Source organism: Prionailurus bengalensis, chromosome B3 (genome assembly GCF_016509475.1).
Source record: "Prionailurus bengalensis isolate Pbe53 chromosome B3, Fcat_Pben_1.1_paternal_pri, whole genome shotgun sequence".
Lineage (NCBI taxonomy): Eukaryota > Metazoa > Chordata > Mammalia > Carnivora > Felidae > Prionailurus > Prionailurus bengalensis.
Genome location: NC_057355.1, coordinates 6,861,250 through 6,881,594, shown reverse-complemented (window position 1 = coordinate 6,881,594; position 20,345 = coordinate 6,861,250). Strand labels below are relative to the sequence as shown.

Here is a 20,345-nt window from a genome sequence, read left to right as displayed (position 1 = left end):
AATCTCCTCATTTGAACGTGAAGACTGTGAGGATTAAGTAAAATAATGATGCAGGGGCTCCTGGGTGGTTCAGCCGGTGGAGCGTGCGACTCTTGATCTCGGGGGCATGAGTTCGAGCCCCACATTGGGCATAGAGATTACTTAAAAACAAATAAGCTTAAAACAGCAAGATGCAATGGATCTGGCCTGACACAGGCACTCAGGGGACCGTGATCTCTACTCCCCTTTTTACTGCCACTGTCTCTGGGTCCGTCCAAGGCCCGCCTCCCCACCCCACCCCCCACCCCCCACCAAAAAAAGCAAACCTCGTCTTTGTCATTTTGCTTCTGGATGGTTGCCTCCACTAAGCGGCATATTTTTTCTTTTCTTTTTTAAAAGATTTTTTTAAATGTTTTCTTATTTATTTTGAGACAGAGAGAGAAAGAGAGAGAATCCCCAGCAGGCCCCAGGCTGTCAGCTCAGAGCCCGACATGGGGCTCGAACCCATGAACTGTGAGATCATGACCTGAGCAGAAATCAAGAATCAAATTGGGCATCTGGGTGACTCAGTCTGCTAAGCGTCTGGCTTCGGCTCAGGTCATGATCTCACAGTTCATGAGTGCAAACAAACCTGGCATCAGGCTCTCTGCTGTCAGCCTGGAGCCTGCTTTGGATACTCTGTCCCTCTGTCTCTGCCCCTCCCTGACTCACTCTCTCTCTTTCAAATAAAGAAACATAAAAAAAAAGAGAGCCACCCAGGTGCCCCTAAAAAATTTTATTTTTAAGTAATCTCTACATCCACCATGAGGCTTGAACTCACAGCCCCAAAATCAAGAGTTACAGGCTCCACCCACTGAGCCAGCTAGGCACCCCTCACCTGTTTCCTATTGGCTCTTCCCACTGCCTTTTAAAACACTCTGAACACCCCATCACCTAATCTTGCTGCCATCTTGTTTCCAAGTGTGGACTGGTTCTGACCACTCTTGATCCTGAACTTTATGACACAGAAACCCAAAGATTATCAAGAGCGTTTGGATAGTCAAACCCAGAGGTGTTTTCTCAGTGACTGTTCTCCTTCAACTCAACTAAACAAACATATTTATGCCTACCACTACTGGGGTACAAAAATGAATAAGTCACCATCCTTGGCCTCAAGAGGTGGGGTATTGGGATAGGAGTGGCTTTTACGTAAGTGAGTCAATACTACTAGTGAGATAAGAGTCATTACGGAAAGTGCGAACTGTGTAGATTTTTTACCTCCGCGCTCAACCTTAGCACAGGGCCCTGAACATAAATATTTTTTGAATGAATGAATGAATGATTGAATGACTGAATGGACTCCACAGGAAGATGAGGAAAGGCTTTACACATGAAATGACCTGGTAGCAGAGTCCTAAAGGATGAGCAGGGTTTTCCAGGGGAGGAAGTGTACAGGTAGGAATTCCAGACGGACTCAAAGGTATGGGAGAAGACGGCACATTCCAGAAGTGCTGATGATGTAGCAGGCAGACATGGGAGGTCAGAAGGGGAATGGGAAGAGGGAAGCTGGAAGGTAGTTGGAGACATGGAGATGCAGAGAGGCTGATGGCTGTCCTGTGCCTCTAAGAAGAGTTAGAACATTATCACTGAGGAATGGGAGGCCATTTCTGGTTTTAACAAGGAATCAGGTGATCAAAGTTGTATTTTAATGTCTATTTAGTTAGGTTTTTTTTTTTTGAGAGAGAGACAGAGTGCAAGTTGGGGAGGGGCAGAGAGAGAGAGAGAGGGAGACACAGAATCCAGGCCCCCAGCTGTCAGCACACAGACCGACGCAGGGCTCAAACCCATGAACTGCAAGATGGTGACCTGAGCCAAAGTCGGACGCCTAACCGACTGAGCCACCCAGGCGCCCCAAAAAGTGGTATTTTAGACAGACACCATGACAGCAACTTGAGCTCGTAGGAGAGGATGAAACCACCTGGGAAGCGTACAGGGGAGAAGAGTAGAGGCCTGATGACAGAACGCATAGCTTAGCCGCCGGAAGAAGGGTCTATGGCGCAGACTAACAGGGAAGCAGGGAAAAGCAGAAGCACCTGCGGCTAGAATCTCAGGCATGGGGGTCATGGTGACCTGTGCCAGAACCATTCCAGTGGAGCAGTGGAGACAGAAACAGAGCTATAGCAGTGGGCACCGCGAGACTGTCATTTCCCTCCTCCCCTGGTATCCGTGACCATGTGTCTGCGCTCTCCTCTGTCCATCTCAGTGGAAACGAACTTAAAAATATGGAGTCATGGAAATCAATTACAGTAAAACCATGGATGGCGAGTAACTTGTTCTGTGAGTGTTCTGCAAGACAAACGTTTCTAATAGATTTTAACTTGATAAATGAGCGATGTCTTGCAATACGAGTAGTAAGTGACGCCAAACGTCTGTCACATGATGACAACTGAGCTGATGGTTCTTGAAATTCCTTGATATACAGGTGCTTTGGATTACAAGCATGCTTCCAGAAGACATTATGCTCGCAAACCAAGGTTTTACTGTACTTTGTCGACACACTGAATGTTAGTTTTCTTCTTTTTTAAAAAGTATTTACTTTTTAATTAACATCCAAGCTAGTTAGCATCTAGTGCAACAATGATTTCAGGAATAGATTCCTTTACCCATTTAGCCCATCCCCCCTCCCACAACCCTTCCAGCAACCCTCTGCTTGTTCTCTATATTTAAGAGTCTCTTATGTTTTGTCCCCCTTCCTGTTTTTATATTGTTTTTGTTTCCCTTCCCTTATGTTCATCTGTTTTGTATCTTCAAATCCTCATATGAGTGAAGTCTTACGATATTTGTCTTTCTCTGACTAATTTCGCTTAGCATAATACCCTCTAGTTCCATCCATGTAGCTGCAAATGGCAAGATTTCATTCTTTTTGATTGCGGAGTGATACTCCATTGTACATATATACCACATCTTCTTTATCCATTCGTCGTCGATGGACATTGGGGCTCTTTCCATATTTTGGCTATTGTCAATAGCGCTGCTATAGACATTGGGGTGCATGTGCCCCTTTGAAACAGCACACCTGTATCCCCTGGATAAACACCTAGTGGTGCAATTGCTGGGTCATAGGGTAGTTCTATTTTTAATTTTTTGAGGAACCTCCATACTGTTTTCCAGGTGGCTGCACCAGCTTGCATTCCCACCAACAATGCAAAAGGGATCCTCTTTCTCCACATCCTCGCCAACATCTGTTGTTGCCTGAGTTGTTCATGTTAGCCATTCTGACAGGTGTAAGGTGATATCTCCTCGTGGTTTTGATTTGTATTTCCCTGATGATGAGTGATGTTGAGCATTTTTTCATGTGTCGGTTGGCCATCTGGATGTCTTCTTTGGAGAAGTGTCTATTCATGTCTTTTGCCCATTTCTTCACTGGATTATTTTGTTTTTTGGGTGTGGAGTTTGACAAGTTCTTTATAGATTTTGGATACTAACCCTTTATCTGATATGTCATTTGCAAATATCTTCTCCTGTTCCATCGGTTGCCTTTTCGTTTTGCTGATTGTTTCCTTCGCTGTGCAGAACTCTTTATTTTGATGAGGTCCCAATAGTTCATTTTTGCTTTAGTTTCCCTTGCCTCTGGGGAGTAAGAAGTTTTTGCCTGCTTTTCTCTGGGATTTTGATGGCTTCCTTTTAGGAAGCCTTTAGGAATCTTACATTTAGGTCTTTCATCCATTTTGAGTTTACTTTGTGTATGGTGTAAGAAAGTGGTCCAGGTTCATTCTTCTGCAAGTTGCTGTCCAGTTTCCCAGCACCATTTGCTGAAGAGACTGTCTTTATTCCACTGGGTATTCTTTCCTGCTTTGTCAGAGATTAGTTGGCCATAGTTTGTGGGTCCATTTCTGGGTTCTCTGTTCTGTTCCATTGATCTGAGTGTCTGTTTTTGTGCCAGTACCATGCTGTCTTGATTACAGCTTTGTAGTACAGGCTAAAGTCCAGGATTGTGATGCCTCTTGGTTTGGTTTTCTTTTCCAAGATTGCTTTGGCTAATCGGGGTCTTTTCTGGTTCCATACACATTTTAGGATTGTTTGTTCTAGCTCTGTGAAGAATGCTGGTGTTCTTTTGATAGGGATTGTGTTAGTTTTCTTCTTTAAAAAAAACTTCTTATTTAAAAATATGTTCGGGGGCACCTGGGTGGCTCAGTCAGTTAAGTGTCCAACTCTTGATTTAGGTTCAGGTCACAATCTCATGTTTCATGAGATCAAGCCCCATGTCAGGCTCTGTGTTTGTGATTCTCTCTCTCCCTCTCTCCTCCCTCCCCCCAAAATAAACAGTAAAATACACACACACACATATACACATACATACATATATGTGTGTGTGTATGTGTATGTATGTATGTGTGTATATATATATATATGTGTATATATATATATGTATATATATATGTTCAAACATACACCCAAGTAGAGAGAATAGTACAGTGACACCCAGATAACTACCTTCCACCTTCAATAGTGACCAACTCCTGGGGCACCTGGGTGGCTCAGTCAGTTGAGTATCCAACTTCAGCTCAGGTCATAAACTGACAGTTCGTGAGTTTGAGCCCTACATCGGGCTTGCTGCTGTTAGCCTGTCAATGCAAAGCCCGCTTTGGATCCTCTGTCCCCCTCTCTCTCTGCCCTCACCCTGCTCTCTCTCCTTCAAAAGTAAATAAACATTAAAAAAAAATAGTGATCAACTCCTGCCCAATCTGGTTTCATCTCTATGCTTACGCCCACGTTATTTTGAAGCAAATCCCAAATGTCCTATTGTTTCACTCATAAACATGTCGATATATATCTCTGAAATACAAAGCCTTTTTAAAAATAATCACAATACAATAATAGACCTAAAATCAACCATACTTTAATGTCATCTGGATGCAATGTGTTTAAAGTCTCTGATTGTTTCATCATTTTTATTTTTTTCCACTTTGTTTTAATAAGGATGCTAACAAGTTAACAAGTCCTATGCGTTACATTTGGTCAATCCGCCTCTTAAATTTCTTTTAAATTATGATTTTATGGACTCCCTGTGTATTTTTCTTTGAATCTTATTTGTTGAAGAGGAAACAAGACAGCTACTATCTTGACAGCTTCATGGTTAAAAAGGGTATGTCCTCATGGGGCGCCGAGGTGGCTCAATGTGTTAGGTGTCCAACATCGACTCAGGTCATGATCTCACGGTTGGTGAGTTCGAGCCCCACGTTGGGCTTTGTGCTGACAGCTCAGAGCCTGGATCCTGCTTCAGATTCTGTGTGTCCCTCTCTTTCTGCCCTTCCCCCATTCACACTCTGTCTGTGTCTCTCAAAAATGAATAAACGTTAAAAACCAATTTTTTAAAGGGTATATTCTCAATCACACAATCATACAGCCTACTTCCATTTTGTTTTCTTTTGTTTTAGTAGATTTTGTAGTGAAGGGTTACCTATACACAGAAAAGTACATGAATTGTTAAGTGTGCAGCTTGGTGAATTTTCCTAAATTCACCCGTGTAACCACCACACAGGTCGAGAACCGGAACATTACTAGACCCCTTCCTCATGCCCTTTCCCAGTCTCTACTGCCCCACAGAGGTGACCTGACTTTTCACACCATAGACTCATTTTGCCTCGTTCTGGACTTGATATAAATAGAATCATACAACATGTTCTCTATTGTGACAGCTTCTTTTGTTCAGTATTATTGATGAGGGAGTGTAGGACAAGTTGAGGGCAAAGGACAGGCTAACAGCAACCCCTTCCCCCCCTCCCCCCCCCCGCCCCCGCAAGTTAGGATATGTGCGATATTCCTCCAACACTCCTGGCTACTCAATAACAAAGCAAAGGGGTTTAAGTGCTTGCCATGGCGATGTGGGAAACAAAGGTAAATGAAAAATTAAATTCCCTTACTGCCTACAGCCCAGTGACGAGTCCTTGAAACAGGCAGAGTGACCTCCCTCTAGGAGCTCAGCTGCCTCGATGATGACACTTTGTTAGGGGCAAAAGGCAGTCTTGGCTTAACATTATCCTGACCCCCCAGGATCCTGTGAATCTCCTTAAACACATAAAAATTCCTTTGGAAACTTCCTTTATCTCTACCCCCCCACCCAAGATACATGTTGGCAATCAGACTCCGGGCTTATGACCCCCTGATATACATCTGAAGGGTCTCTTGACTGAGGTTTTACCAGCCAGTAATAAATGACGTTTTCTTAACGGCCACTAGCCCCTCAAGGTCCTGGAAACTTGAAGGTATATAAGTAGGCATTCTTCACAACCCACCAAGCAGCTCCCTCTGCCCATGGGTCCTGTCCCCATGCTTTAATAAAATCACCTTTTGCACCAAAGATGTCTTCAAGAATTCTTTCTTGGCCATCAGCTCTGAACCCCACCATCACCCGAAAACCCCATCACTGTGTCCGTGTTGTTACTTCTAGCAATGTTTTTTTTTTCATTCTCACTGCCGTATAATATTCCATTGAATATGAAGGTACCACAATTTGATTATCCATTCCAGTGTTGATGGACATGAGGGCGATTTACAGTCTCAGGCTATTACAAATGGTGCCACCGTGAACATTGGTGTGCACACTTTGGAATGAATGTTATATATATGTCCATGACCGCTTAGGGTTTTTGTTTTAATATTTATTATTTATTTTTGAGAGAGAGAGACAGAGGGCAAGTAAGGGAGGGGCAGAAAGAGAAGGAGACACAGAATCTGAAGCAGGCTCTAGGTTCCAAGCTGTCAGCACAGAGCCCGATGCGGGGCTCCGGCCCACGAACCATCAGATCATGACCTGAGCTGAAGTTGGACCCTTAACCCACTGAGCCACCCCAGCACCCGGTTGGCTTAGGTTTTAGTTTGGGCCCTATTGCTTACCACCTGTGTGAACTTGAGCCCATTCGTTCACCTCTCCGGTCTCAGGTTTCTGATCTGTAAAATGGAAGTAATAATCCCAACCCTGGGGAGTTCTTCTGAGGATTAAACGTAAGACAACACGTAAAGCTTTTAAAACAGTGCTTGGCTCTTAGTAAGGGGTAATGAGTATTAGCAGTCATTGTTTCTACCTTTCTTGTGGTAACTTCCCGATCTCCCTCACTCCTGCCCCCTCAGAGTTCCGTTCTCCCCCATTTAAGTGGCCTGGTCTGCTTTTCTGTCTGAAAATTCTCTATTCTCACGACTTCTGCTATCTTGCGTGTGGGCGACGGTCGTAAAGTGTTACATAAAAAGTATGACTGCAAAGATCCTTGTCTACAAAACACGACCTTTCCCCTACTCTCCAGTTCGGCTTTTTTCTGATCACAATGTACTCTTTGTCCTTTCCCTTGAAGATATGTTACCACAGTCGCAACAGATCTACATCAGACTTGCCCAACCTCTTCCACATTAGAATCACCTGGAGTCCTCTCTGACCCTTCCCTCCCCGCCCCCGCACCCCAAATCTAACCTGCAGGGAGGTCCTGATGAACCTGGCCGTGCCCACACCACTCCTTTCCTTTCTACTCCCTCTGTCAAGGTCAGACCTTTATCACTTTACCCCTGAACCCGTACAGTAGCCAACTGTCTCTTCTACCTGGCATCAGTCACTCCTACTGCTAAATTACCCAGGACTCCAGACTAACTTGGCCAAAGTACTGCCTCACGGTGAATAATCACAACAGAGCACCTGACTTCTGGAATGGCGGCGTGAGTTGCTCCGTAAACCCTCTCCATACCGAAACAGCCGTAACTGGTGAAAATTTAAAAAAATAATAATAACAGAAACCCAAATCACAATAATTTTACAGTATCTGAAAATTGTCTGAAGAGCACACAGCAAATTAGGAAATTTTGTGCAAGAAAATTCACTAAATCTCAGAACAGTGACAGTCAGTGACAAAAGAGCCCCAGACCTCTCTCCCTCCCTCCCACCGCTCAGGGCTCAGTGACTCTACTCAGCTCCCACTCATAGGGCAGAACAGGCTGGAAGTACTGGGGCCTCAGTCACTCCTGCCCCAGCTTGCTCACAGGCCAGAGGGTCTATGGGCGGGAAGGCAAGCCAACAAGACTGGAGGCTACTGCCTTTGTCCGGCACTCTGTTCATAAAGCACCGCTGTCCCTCGAAGATAAGAAGGCCATTGCCCCTGCCCATACTCCCCATGTTGGGAGCAGTGGTTTTGCCTAGGGAGGGGAAGCAGGCCCTAAGAACAGAGAGCTCCAAGGCTCACCCCAAGGAAACTCACTTTATTTGCAATACAATGTGGGGAAGTTCAAGTGCAAGGTAAGGGAGCTCTCAAAAACAATGGAGACACTGTTGGGAAGCGGTTAAGAGGAGTCCGGAGCTCCACTCAAACAAGAAGTTAAACCACAGACTAGCTAGAGGTATACTAGAGGGGACGAGGGAAAGAGACAGCTACGGAGCAATCATAGACGCTCGAAGCTTGGTTGGAAGCCTCGAAGACTACCCCTGCAACGGGGGCCCAGATGTAACTAGACAAGACTGTGGGGCAGTTTACGCCCCGGGACGATGTTAAACCCAGTAGAACAGCCAGCCAGCAGCTGGTGGAGGCTAACAGCTGGGTGTGATACCACAGGGGGCAGACAGCTTACCAGGGAAATCAGGTAAAAAGACAAAGGGAGCCTTGTTGACCACTGTCATCCCAGAGAGCCTGTGCACATACCCAAGGCTGCACCCTCGGAGGAGTGACATCAGAGTGCACCCTCTGGGGGAAGTGACTTCACTAGAATAGTCCAGCCAAGTCCCTGAAAGCTAAGCAAGCTAACAACAACAAGCCCCAGGGTGAGGAGGAATCTATATCCAAAGTTACCTAGAGTATCCACTTTTCAACAAAAACTATGACACATGCAACGAAACAGGAATCTAAGACTTCTATACAAGAAAAAAAAAATCAGGCATCAGAAACTGCCTTTGTGAGGGTTCAGCTGTCAGGCTTAGCCAACGAAGACTTGAAAGCAATTGTTATAAATGTGGTCAAAGAAATACAGGAAGCCATGTTTAAAGTAAAGGAAGGTCTGACGACAGTGTCTCATTAAGTAAAGAATCTCAGTAGTAAAGAGAAATTATGAAAAAACCAATGGAAATTCTGGAATCAAAAAGTTCACTAACTGAAATGAAAAATTCATCAGGGGACCCGGAAGGGGCAGCATAACCTTGAAAAAGGAGAACCAAGTTGGAGGACTCACACTGAACCGATTTTTAAAAACTTGCCACAAAACGACAGTAATCACGACAATGTAATACTGGCCTCATGAGAGACCTATAGATCAGTGGAATAGAACTGAGAGCCCGGAAGGAAGCTCCTACATCTCTGGCCAATTGATTTTTGACAAGCATGACATTCAATGGGAAAATAATTGCTTTTTGATAAATGGTGCTGGACATCTGGATACTCACATGCACAAGAATGAAGTTGGTCATCTTCCTCGCATCACACAAAAATGAACTCAAACTCGGTCTTAGACCTAAATGCCTGAGCTGAAACTAGAAAACTTTTAGAAGAAAATATAGAAGTAAATCCTCTGAATCTCAGGTTAGGAAAAGCTTTCTTCGCTATGATACCAAAAGCACAAACAGAAACAGATGAACTGGACTTCATCAAAATTAAAAACATCTGTGTTTCCAAGGATACCATTAAGAATATGAAGACACCTTGGGGCACCTGGGTGGCACAGTCGGTTGAGCGGCCGACTTCGGCTCAGGTCACGATCTCACGGTTTGTGAGTTCGAGCCCCGCGTCGGGCTCTGTGCTGACAGCTCGGAGCCTGGAGCCTGCTTCGGATTCTGTGTCTGCTCCTCCCATGCTCATGCTCTGTCTCTCTGTGTCTCTCAGTAATAAATAAATGCTAAAAAAAATTTAAAAAAAAAGAATATGAAGACACCTCACAGAATGGAAGCAAGTATCTGCAAATCATATATCTGATAAGGGACTTCTATCTAGAATACATAAAGAACACTTACAACTCAATTTAAAAAAAAATTTTTTTTTCAACGTTTATTTATTTTTGGCACAGAGAGAGACAGAGCATGAACGGGGGAGGGGCAGAGAGAGAGGGAGACACAGAACCGGAAACGGCTCCAGGCTCTGAGCCATCAGCCCAGAGCCTGACGCGGGGCTCGAATTCCCGGACCGCGAGATCGTGACCTGGCTGAAGTCGGACGCTTAACCGACTGCGCCACCCAGGCGCCCCTACAACTCAATTTAAAAGAAAGAAATAAGGGGTCTCTGAGTGGCTCGGTCAGTTACAGTGCAGACTCTTGATTTCAGCTCAGGTTGTGATCTCATGGTTCGTGAGATAGAGCACCACAATGAGCTCCATGCACCATCAGCCTCCCTCTCCCTCTCTCTCTCTCTTTCTCTCTCTCTGCCCCTGCTTGTGCTCGCTCTCTCTTAAATAAATATACTTAAATCTTTTAAAAGAGAAATGAAATATTGATACAGGCTACAATGTGGATGAACCTTGAAAACATTATTTTAAGTGAAAGGAGCCAGTCATAAAAGATCGCATAATGTATTATGTCCTCTCTATGACATGTCCAGACTAGGCAAGGCTAAAGAGACAGAAAGAATAATAGGTTGTCTAGAGCTGGTGGGGGTTGTGTTGGGGGGAAACGGGGAGTGACTTCTAATGGAGAAGAGGTTCCTTTTGGGGGTGATAAAAACCTTCTAAAATTGCTGGTGGTGATAGTTGCACACTCTATGAATACACGAAAACCCATTGAATTGTACACTTTAAATGGGTAAATTGTATTGTATATGAATTATATCTCATTAACGCTGTAAAAACCAATCATGATAATAGCAATAGCTATTATCGATGAGTGCACTCATCGAGCACTTACAAGATACGGGGTACTGTGTTAAGTATTTCACACACATTATCTCATTTTCCACCATTATGACATGGGTATTATTTTCTTTACATTATAGATGAAGAAATAGAAACTCATACGGTCTTAGTTCACTTCTCTGAGAAAGCACAGCTAATAATTGCCACAGCCTGGATTTAAGTTCAGATCTTTCTGCTTCTAAAGCACGTGGCCTCTGATTGCATCTTACGTCTTAGAAGAAGACACATCTAACTCCTTTCCATTTCATTCAGTGAACATTACTGACCACCTACTGTGAGCTCCACCTCGTGTTTTCAAAACTGGATTGAGGTGTATCACCAATGATCTTGAGAACAAATTTAAGATTTTTATTGTGAAATATACATAAAGTTGACCCTCTCGACCACTTTCAAATGCACAATTCAGCGATATGAAGTACACTCACATTGCTATACAGCCATCGCCACCCTCCAACTCCAGAATGTTTTCATCTTGCAGAACAGAAACTCTTTACTCTTTAACTACCGATTACCCCCTCTCCACTCCCTAGCAGTCACTATTCTAGCTTCTGTCTCTGTGAATGTGACTATTCCGGGTCCCTCATATAGGTGGAATCATGCTATACCTGTCCTTTTGTGACTGGCTTAGTTCACTTAGCAGCATGTCTTCAAGGTTCATTCATGGTATAGCAGGTGTCAGAATTTTCTTCTTTTTTAAGGTTGGATGATATTCCGTAGTGTGTATGTGCTATTCTTTGTTTATCCCTTCATCCATCAGTGGACGGTTAGAGTGTTTCCACCTTTCGGCTATCGTGAATGATGTTGCAGTGAACGTGGATGTTCACACATCTGTTCGAATCAAGTAGCACAGGGAAGAAGATTTTAAAATTTAATAGCTGTAGGGGGCGCCTGGGTGGCGCAGTCGGTTAAGCGTCCGACTTCAGCCAGGTCACGATCTCGCGGTCCGTGAGTTCGAGCCCCGCGTCAGGCTCTGGGCTGATGGCTCAGAGCCTGGCTCAGAGCCTGGAACCTGTTTCTGATTCTGTGTCTCCCTCTCTCTCTGCCCCTCCCCCGTTCATGCTCTGTCTCTCTCTGTCCCAAAAAATAAACGTTGAAAAAAAAAATTTTTAATTTAATAGCTGTGAAATTATTTTAATGTAAAGTAGAATAAAATAGAACGAGCACATTGAGCCTGTAATCGGGGCTTCTCAACCTGAGCACTACTGACATTTTGGGCCAGATAAGTCTTTGTGGTGGGGGCTGTCCTGTTCAGCAGCATCCCCGGCCTCCAGCCACTAAATGCTAGCGGTACTCTCTTTAGTTGTGACCACCAAAAAACATCTCTAGTCGGGGGGGTGAACTTGCCCCCTAGTTGAGATTTGGTACGAGGCTGAAGAAGGTATTTGATTTAAAAAGTGAGCGAGCTTCATGAAACTATTAATAATAAGCAGGTACTAAAGAGAGAGGTTCAAAATTATTAAGGCGATATGTAGATGCCTGGAGCATGCCGTGTACTGTGCTAGGATGTCCAACTGCTTGGCAGCTGAGATGAACTCGGACGAAGGCATATGGACTTTGCCTATCACTGGCCCTGTCCTCCTTTTCTTTTTTTTTTTTTTTTTTTTTTTTTTTCTGAAATTTATTGACAAATTGGTTTCCATACAACACCCAGTGCTCATCCCAAAAGGTGCCCTCCTCAATACCCATCACCCACCCTCTCCTCCCTCCCACCCCCCATCAACCCTCAGTTTGTTCTCAGTTTTTAACAGTCTCTTATGCTTTGGCTCTCTCCCATTCTAACCTCTTTTTTTTTTTTTTCCTTCCCCTCCCCCATGGGTTCCTGTTAAGTTTCTCAGGATCCACATAAGAGTGAGACCGTATGGTATCTGTCTTTCTCTGTATGGCTTATTTCACTTAGCATCACACTCTCCAGTTCCATCCACGTTGCTACAAAAGGCCATATTTCATTTTTTCTCATTGCCATGTAATATTCCATTGTGTATATAAACCACAATTTCTTTATCCATTCATCAGTTGATGGACATTTAGGCTCTTTCCATAATTTGGCTATTGTTGAGAGTGCTGCTATGAACATTGGGGTACAAGTGGCCCTATGCATCAGTGCTCCTGTATCCCTTGGATAAATTCCTAGCAGTGCTATTGCTGGGTCATAGGGTAGGTCTATTTTTAATTTTCTGAGGAACCTCCACACTGCTTTCCAGAGCGGCTGCACCACTTTGCATTCCCACCAACAGTGCAAGAGGGTTCCCGTTTCTCCACATCCTCTCCAGCATCTATAGTCTCCTGATTTGTTCATTTTGGCCACTCTGACTGGCGTGAGGTGATACCTGAGTGTGGTTTTGATTTGTATTTCCCTGATATGTCCTCCTTTTCATCTTCTCGCCTGCTGGTTCTCCACTTGGACTCTGCTCCAGACAAAACAACTTGTTTTCTTCTACTTAGGGGCCTCTGTGTTCCTGATGGCCTCACCTGCTGGGAATGCCACCCACCTCCCACCCCAACTTCAGCCCCGTGAACCTTCAAGGCCCAGGTCAAATCTCTAAGCTTCTAAACCAGAAGAAATTGTTGCCTCCTCTGAACAATTGTTCGCAATGTCGATTACACTGTATTGCTTACTGCTCAGCTTTTTTTAGTGTCTCTTACAGTATTTTTCCTGTATCGAGATGGGACTTGGGTTTATGGTTCTATCTTGTTAGTACTATACGTCCCACGCAGTAAAAATATTTACTATCTTGTTAATGAATTCTAATATATGGAAAAACAAAATAGGGATCTCTGGTAGGATGTAAACAACTTAAAAAAATTTTTTTAAGTTTATTTATTTTTGACAGAGTGTGAGCATGAGCGGGGGAGGGGCAGAGAGAGAGGGAGACACAGAATCTGAAGCGGGCTCCAGGCTCCCAGCTGTCAGCACTGAGCCTGACACGGGGCTCGAACTCACGAACTGTTGGCCAAAGTTGGACGCTTAACTGACTGAGCCACCCAGGTGCCCCTAAACAGCTTTAGAAGAGCTCAATAACATGAAATTATGCAGGAAAGGATATGTGATGCACTTATTTAATGCACAGGTTTTATTGACTCCTTTTGAGTTGATAGCATGAGGAGTTCAATTTTTATTACTGTGATTAAGGATGACGTCAAGAAGACGAATGCATGGTGACTAAGAAGACATCTTTAGCCAGCCACCTGTATGATACTCTGTATCTGATTATAAGGCTGAAACATTCCCTTTTCGCCTGTGTGTGGGGGGATGGGGGGTGGGGGGCAGTGTTTCCTGAGCATTTTCAGTGCTTGGTCCTGTGTATGTAAGTGTAAATATCACCATATAATTTATCACCCAAACTGAGTCCATTTGAGACTAAAGGGGGGCATTGTTAAAAAAATTTCCAGGGCAATAGGCATAAACCAAGACTATCCTGGGCATAAAACCACCCTATGCATTTAAAAAAAAAAAATTTTTTTTTAACGTTTATTTATTTTTGAGACAGAGCATGAATGGGGGAGGGTAAGAGAGAGGGAGACACAGAATCTGAAGCAGGCTCCAGGCTCTGAGCTGTCAGCACAGAGCCCGACCTGGGGCTCGAACTCACAGCCTTCACAGACCGCGAGATCATGACCTGAGCCGAAGTCGGCCGTTTAACCGACTGAGCCACCCAGGCGCCCCTGCATTTTTTATAGACAACTTCACATGTAGGTTTAAGGAAGCAGCCCCAAACATAAGGTTATGACTCATCACTGCTTCAAACGGCCAGTAGGAAGCTTTTCAATAACAAAACAAGCCAAACTCTTGAATTTCCTCATAGTTTGTTCTCCTACAACTATTGCATACGGGGACTTCAGAGCAAACATCATCGCCATTATCAATAAGAATCTAGCCAGGAAGTCTGGCCATGGAGAACTCTGAGCTCCCCCTGTCTAGACTTTACATAGGCAGCACTGGGTGTGAAAAGAAAGTAGCAATTTTTGACTCATTAGAGTCGACACTCTTAGGCCTTCTGAGAAATTTCATCAACATCCAGACTGCAGTTTTTAGTACGGTTTTCTCAGCCACATCCTTTCCTGTTTCCTTCTCATTTATTATGGTGATGAGGTCTATCCTCAAAAACCTTGACTCTGTCCTTGGAACCCTCTTTTGGTAAGGATATTCCAACAGAAAAATTTCACCAGCTGGTAGATATTGCTAGTAAAAAAAAAAAAAATTCCTGCCTGTTCTGGGGCGGGGATGCATAAATGGGAGCTTTCTGTACTTTCTGCCCAATTTTGCTGTGAATCTAAAGCTATATTAAGGTAAAGTATAGGGGTGCCTGGGTGGCTCAGTCAGTTGAATGAATGTCTGACTTTGGCTCAGGTCATGATCTCACAGTCCATGGGTTCAAGCCCCATGTCAGGCTCTGCTCTGACAGCTCAGAGCCTGGAGCCTGCTTCAGATTCTGTCTCCCTCTCTCTCTGCCCCTCCCCCTGCTTGCACTCTGGCTTTCTCTCAAAAATAAAATAAAAACATAAAAAAATTTTTTGTAAATGATCACCTTAGAGAAAGGTTCCTATTTTTTTTAAGAGAGAGAAAGAGAGCAAGAGCATGTGAGCCAAAGTGGGGGAGGGGCAAAGGGAGAGGGAGCGAGAATCTTAAGCAGGCTCCATGTCCTTCGCAGAGCCCGATGTGGGGCTGGATCTCAAGACCATGAGATCCTGGGGCACCTGGGCGGCTCAATCGGTTAAGTGCCTGACTCTTGATTTTGGCTCAGGTCATGATCTCATGGTTTGAGTTCAAGCCTCACATTGGGACAACGTGGAGCCTGCTTGGGATTCTCTCTCTTTCCCTCTCTCTATGCCCCTCCCCTGCTTGCACTGTCTCTGTCTCTGTCTCTCTCTCAAAATGAATAAACATTAAAAAAAATAAAAAGACCATGATATCCTAACCTGAACGGAAATCAAGAGACGCTTAACCGACTGAGCCACCCAGGTGCCCCGAGAAAGGTTCTTAAGTGGTCTCCTGTCATAACCATGGCAAACATTTATTAAGAGCTAAGTATATGCCAGTGTTTGATGCACTTAACATCTATTATTTGCTCCATTGGGGAAGCACCATTAACGTCACCTGAATTTTACAGAAGAAAGTGGAATACAGAGGTGTGGTACTTGCCCAAGGACACCAGGCAAGGAAGGGCAGAGCCAGGATTCAAGGCCAAGTAGCAGAGGCTCCAAGGCCAGTTGCTCTCAACCATTCCCTGAAGATAAACAATGAAACTGACCAACTAGGTGAACCGCTGATTTTGCAAGAATAAACAGAGAACACTGTCTGCTTTGACCACTGCTGCTTGCCATCTCCTGGAGGGCCTCCCAGATTTTCAAAGGGTTAGGAAATCCTGCAGAGGCGCCCCCAGGTGACTTTAGAGCCCGGTTGACTTTAGTAGAGTCTTGGAGCTTTTCCAGAACAAGAGTGAGTGTACACATTCTCCCTGGTTGTCTTCATAACAAGGCACTCTCATGCTTTCAGAAATGTATGTCATACGTATTTTTTAAGTTTATTTATTTTGAGAGAGAGAAAGCATGCGGAGGGACAGAGAGAGGAGGAGAGAGAGGGGATCCCGAGCAAGCTCTGTGTTGTCAGCGCAGAGCCTGATGTAGGGCTCAATCCTGAGAACCGTGAGATCATGACCTGAGCCAAAATCAAGAGTCGGATGCTCAACCGACTGAGCCACCCAGGCGCCCCCAGAAATGCATTTCGTAGCCATGTTCTACAAACTGGTTATCCCAGGCCAACCCTCACCAAATCCTCAGTCCCCACAGACTACTAACCCAGGAGGCAAAAATGAGTCCATTCTGTCTCCTAAATGGCCTCCCACAGAAATGCTTTATAGAAGGAAATAATGTGATTCAACAGAACACGGCAAGCGCCAAAGTAGAGAGGAGGACACAGAAACCAGCAACAAGTAAGAACACAAGTTCTATGTGTTGCAGAAGGCAGTGGATGATTCTTGAAGCCAGCCAGAGATGCCTTCAATCCTTTCCTTCTTCCTCCTCCGGGCTCATTCCGCAAGTCTTTTTAAGCCTTTGTGATGCAATTGTTTTAGAATTCCTGAACCGGATGACTGTCCCCTTCTGGAACTCTTGGCTAAACTTGTATTCCTGACAAGGGGTGAAAAATCCATCCAGTAGAGTCCTCTACTTCTAACAGCTGCTTTCTGTGGCTCTGAATCAAGCTGGAGAAATCTTCCCAGACCTCAGGAGCCACTTTAATGTCTTACAGGGTCTAACGAAACAGCTCAGTCTCCTTCAGCAAACACGGCAGGAGCTAACCTGTAGTGGGCCAGGCCAGTTTCCCCAGCACATGTACAGACATATGTATGGCCACCAAGCAGTCCTGTTTAAAGACATGAAAACTGTGGGGCAGAACCAACTGTGGGTGCATGCGTGTGCACATGTGTGCGCGCGCGCACACACACACACACACACACAGGCACACACAACTGGCAACAGATCGAAAGCTCTTTTCTGGCGGCCCAAGCTATTTTAACAGGAGTCAGAACTATGGAGGTCCCTCACTAAAATTCGTTGCTTCTGAAGCCTGGCTTTTTTGTTTCCAAGATGTAAGAGAATAGAGAGGAATAAATAACTACTGAGGTGCAACATTTTTTAGGTAACGTGACAACTGAATGAAAAATCCAGCAATGGCAAAGGATTCTTTCTTTCTCCTCTTTCACCCTGGAACACCTTGGGTCCCAAGGGGTCTGGGGCTAAATTCAGGCGAGAGGCACTTTCTGTTCACGCTCTCGGACTTCCATGCCTTCAGGATGGGGACTGGGCTTCAGAATTCCCTGAAAGATCTTATGTGGTGGTTTCTGGTCCAGGGCTGATCAGCCTTCAAAGGGTTATTTGGTCATGCTCCATGAAACTTGAGCCGTTTGACACTTGGGTGAACAGGATGGGGGAAGCTCCATTCTCCCTTGTCATAACCCTGAAATGTGCTGGAAAAGACTTAACGTTGCTACAAATGCTGCTTCCATCTCCTCTCCTCTCTCTCTTCCAGCCCTGCCGTGCCCTGGTAGGGTGACCCTGTCCACCCCTTAAAGGAGTTGCATTTCAAGTCAGTCAAATGTTCTATTCTTGGCGAAGCACATGCCATTGCAAAAGCAGTTTCAGGCTCATAGAATTTTAGAACTGGGCCTAGTTCCATGGACCCATGGAGGTGAGTAGGTGGAGAACCAGTTTTGATTAAATGCCTCCTGAGTGCCAGGCACTTAGTGTTTACCACATTTATTTAATCTCCTCGTCAATTATCACTGTTACTCCCAGTTGCGAAAGGAAGAAATCAGGGTGCATACGGAAAGGTTAAGTGACTTGCTCAAGGCCATGCAACCAGTACTAATCAACAGCAGGTCTGACTCTAAAGGCTGCATTCTTGCAGGCTGCCTCCCACTGGGCTGTCATCTTAAGTGCTGAAAGGGCAGTGGGACAGTAACAGGTCCACACTGCCCAGCACGTCCCCATCACCCTAACCAGCTGCAAGGGGCCAGAGGCTGATGCCTCCACATCCTTTCTTCTCTTTGCGGCTCGGTGATTCACCAACCTCCTTCCTCTCCCGGTTATGACCGGTGTCTTGGGCTGTGTTCTGGGCTATAGGTGAGTTAGTCGGTAGGCCTGGAGCCACCAGATTCTGCAGCTGAGCTAACCACCAGTTGGCCTCCCTCCGCTCAATTCACAAGACACCTGACCTTACCCGGCCCCCCAAACAAGCTCGCGGTCACAATTGTCTCCCTTTCTGCACCCCGCCCCCATCAACAGCAAACACGACGCATCTTTTAGCCCACCTCCCTCTTTCCCCACTCCCTCCGCACTGGTCTCATCCAATAGCGTCTCAGCCCACAGGCTAAAGACGTCAAAGGTAACCAACTGTGGAGGAGTTCCTCGCCGAGGGTCCCGCCTCCACCCTGAGAAGCAGCTCCGCTGACCAATGGATTTCCCGCCGGGTGCAATGAGCGCGCGGGGCTCCTAGAGCAGCGGCTTGGCCGCCCAATGAGCGGGCGGGTTCCGAGTCAGGGGCGTGGCAGAAGCGGTCGTCAGGGGCGTGGCGGCAGTTGCTTGGGCGGGGCCGGTAGCGGCGGGAGCTGCGCTGGCCAGGGGTTCCGGCTGCATTTCCATGAGCGCCGCCGGCAGCCGCGGAGCTTCGGGAACCCGGCTAGGGGCAAACCAGGACGCGGTAGTCAACCACGCGCAGGTAAAGCCACGGCCCGGCGAGCTCCGCTAAGCCGGGATCGCTCCCACGATCCGTCGGGCCAGATCCCTGAGCCCCGAGGTCCCCGTCGTGGCTCGGCCCATCGCGCCGCTGCCTGCGCCTCGGATCCTCCGGGGCCTGTCACCTGGCGCCGCGGGGATCCCGAGGGCCGGCTCGCCCAGTGGCTGGGAGGGAGGCAGCCTGGACCGCGGCGCGTGGGATACGCCTTTCTGAAAGCTCTTCTTTGTCCCCTCCTGCCCCGGGTACCGAGGTTGGGGCATCCCTGACTGCGGCCTCCCTGCCGGCTGTCTCTCCATTGGTGCTCACTCTTGGGACCTCTGGGGTTTGGGGAGGGGGTCTGCCGACCCAGGCCTGGTGATGGAGGTCTGGGATCCGCCCCTGGAAGGAGAGGGCCGAGGGGCTTGTTTACAGCCCCGGATATCCGAGGGGCCTCTGCGTTGCAGGGCTCCAGCGGTGCACCATGGATCGGTGGGTTCAAGTTGTAAGGAGGCAGCTTTTGACCCAGTTGGAGGCGCACTTACTGAGCTTGGCCCCACGCCAGGCACTGTTCTAGGCGCTTCGTGGGCTTTCCCTACAGAGAGCTGTCCAGCAGCGCAGGCGGCTGCCTGTCCGGCAAGGCAGCCAGTGCCTCGACCTTGGAAGTGTCCAGGCAGAGGCCAGATGACAGCCACCTGTCAGGGATGCTTAGAAAGGACTCTCAAAGGGGGACTGCATGACCCACCTGGAAGGTCCTCCTTCACTCACAGATGCACTCTGGGTGACCTTTAAGGCCCAGCTTGAGAAGGATATTTCTGGGGGTCTGTTAGTTTGGAAGTGGGTGTTGAATTCACCATAATGCATTTTGTGGTCTCAACTCTGAAGAGTGGGTGTTAGCAAAGAGAATGGAGTATGCCAAGAAGATAAGGTTTATTTAGCCACCGCGAAACTCTGTAACTGGGATTCCCTTGCCCTCCATGTCTTCATCTCCCCAATTCCTCTCTTTTGGTTGCTCCACCTCCAGTGTGTCAATTTCACCTGCATTCCCATAGCCAGATGGGAGGTTAGATTCCAAGAACTGGCTCCTGAGAGGGGCCCGGGATTGGTAGGTTTAGCACAGTTCACGTGGTCTGCAGTGAGAGCTTTTCGAGGGCCATTTCATTACAACCGCAGTAAGTCGAGTCCAGAAGAGAAACCGGACAGTACCCCTTTCATTACTCTCTGTCATTTGCCTGAATGGAGGGGACATAATAATCTTCTGAAGGTCAGGAGGCAGAGAAAGAACCTTAATACAACTTGCTGCCTGTTTTAG

General features: G+C 46.3%; 1 protein-coding gene across 1 annotated transcript in view; it reads left to right on the top strand.

Annotated features, from left to right (window-relative positions):
- The first annotated feature begins 18,898 nt into the window (after positions 1 to 18,898).
- Positions 18,899 to 20,345, top strand: part of ABHD2 (abhydrolase domain containing 2, acylglycerol lipase) — a 104,762-nt gene continuing 103,315 nt past the window's right edge. Inside the window, exon 1 of the mRNA XM_043554703.1 lies at positions 18,899 to 19,039. The gene's annotated coding sequence lies outside the window, so the exon portion shown is untranslated. The remainder of the gene's footprint in view (positions 19,040 to 20,345) is intronic.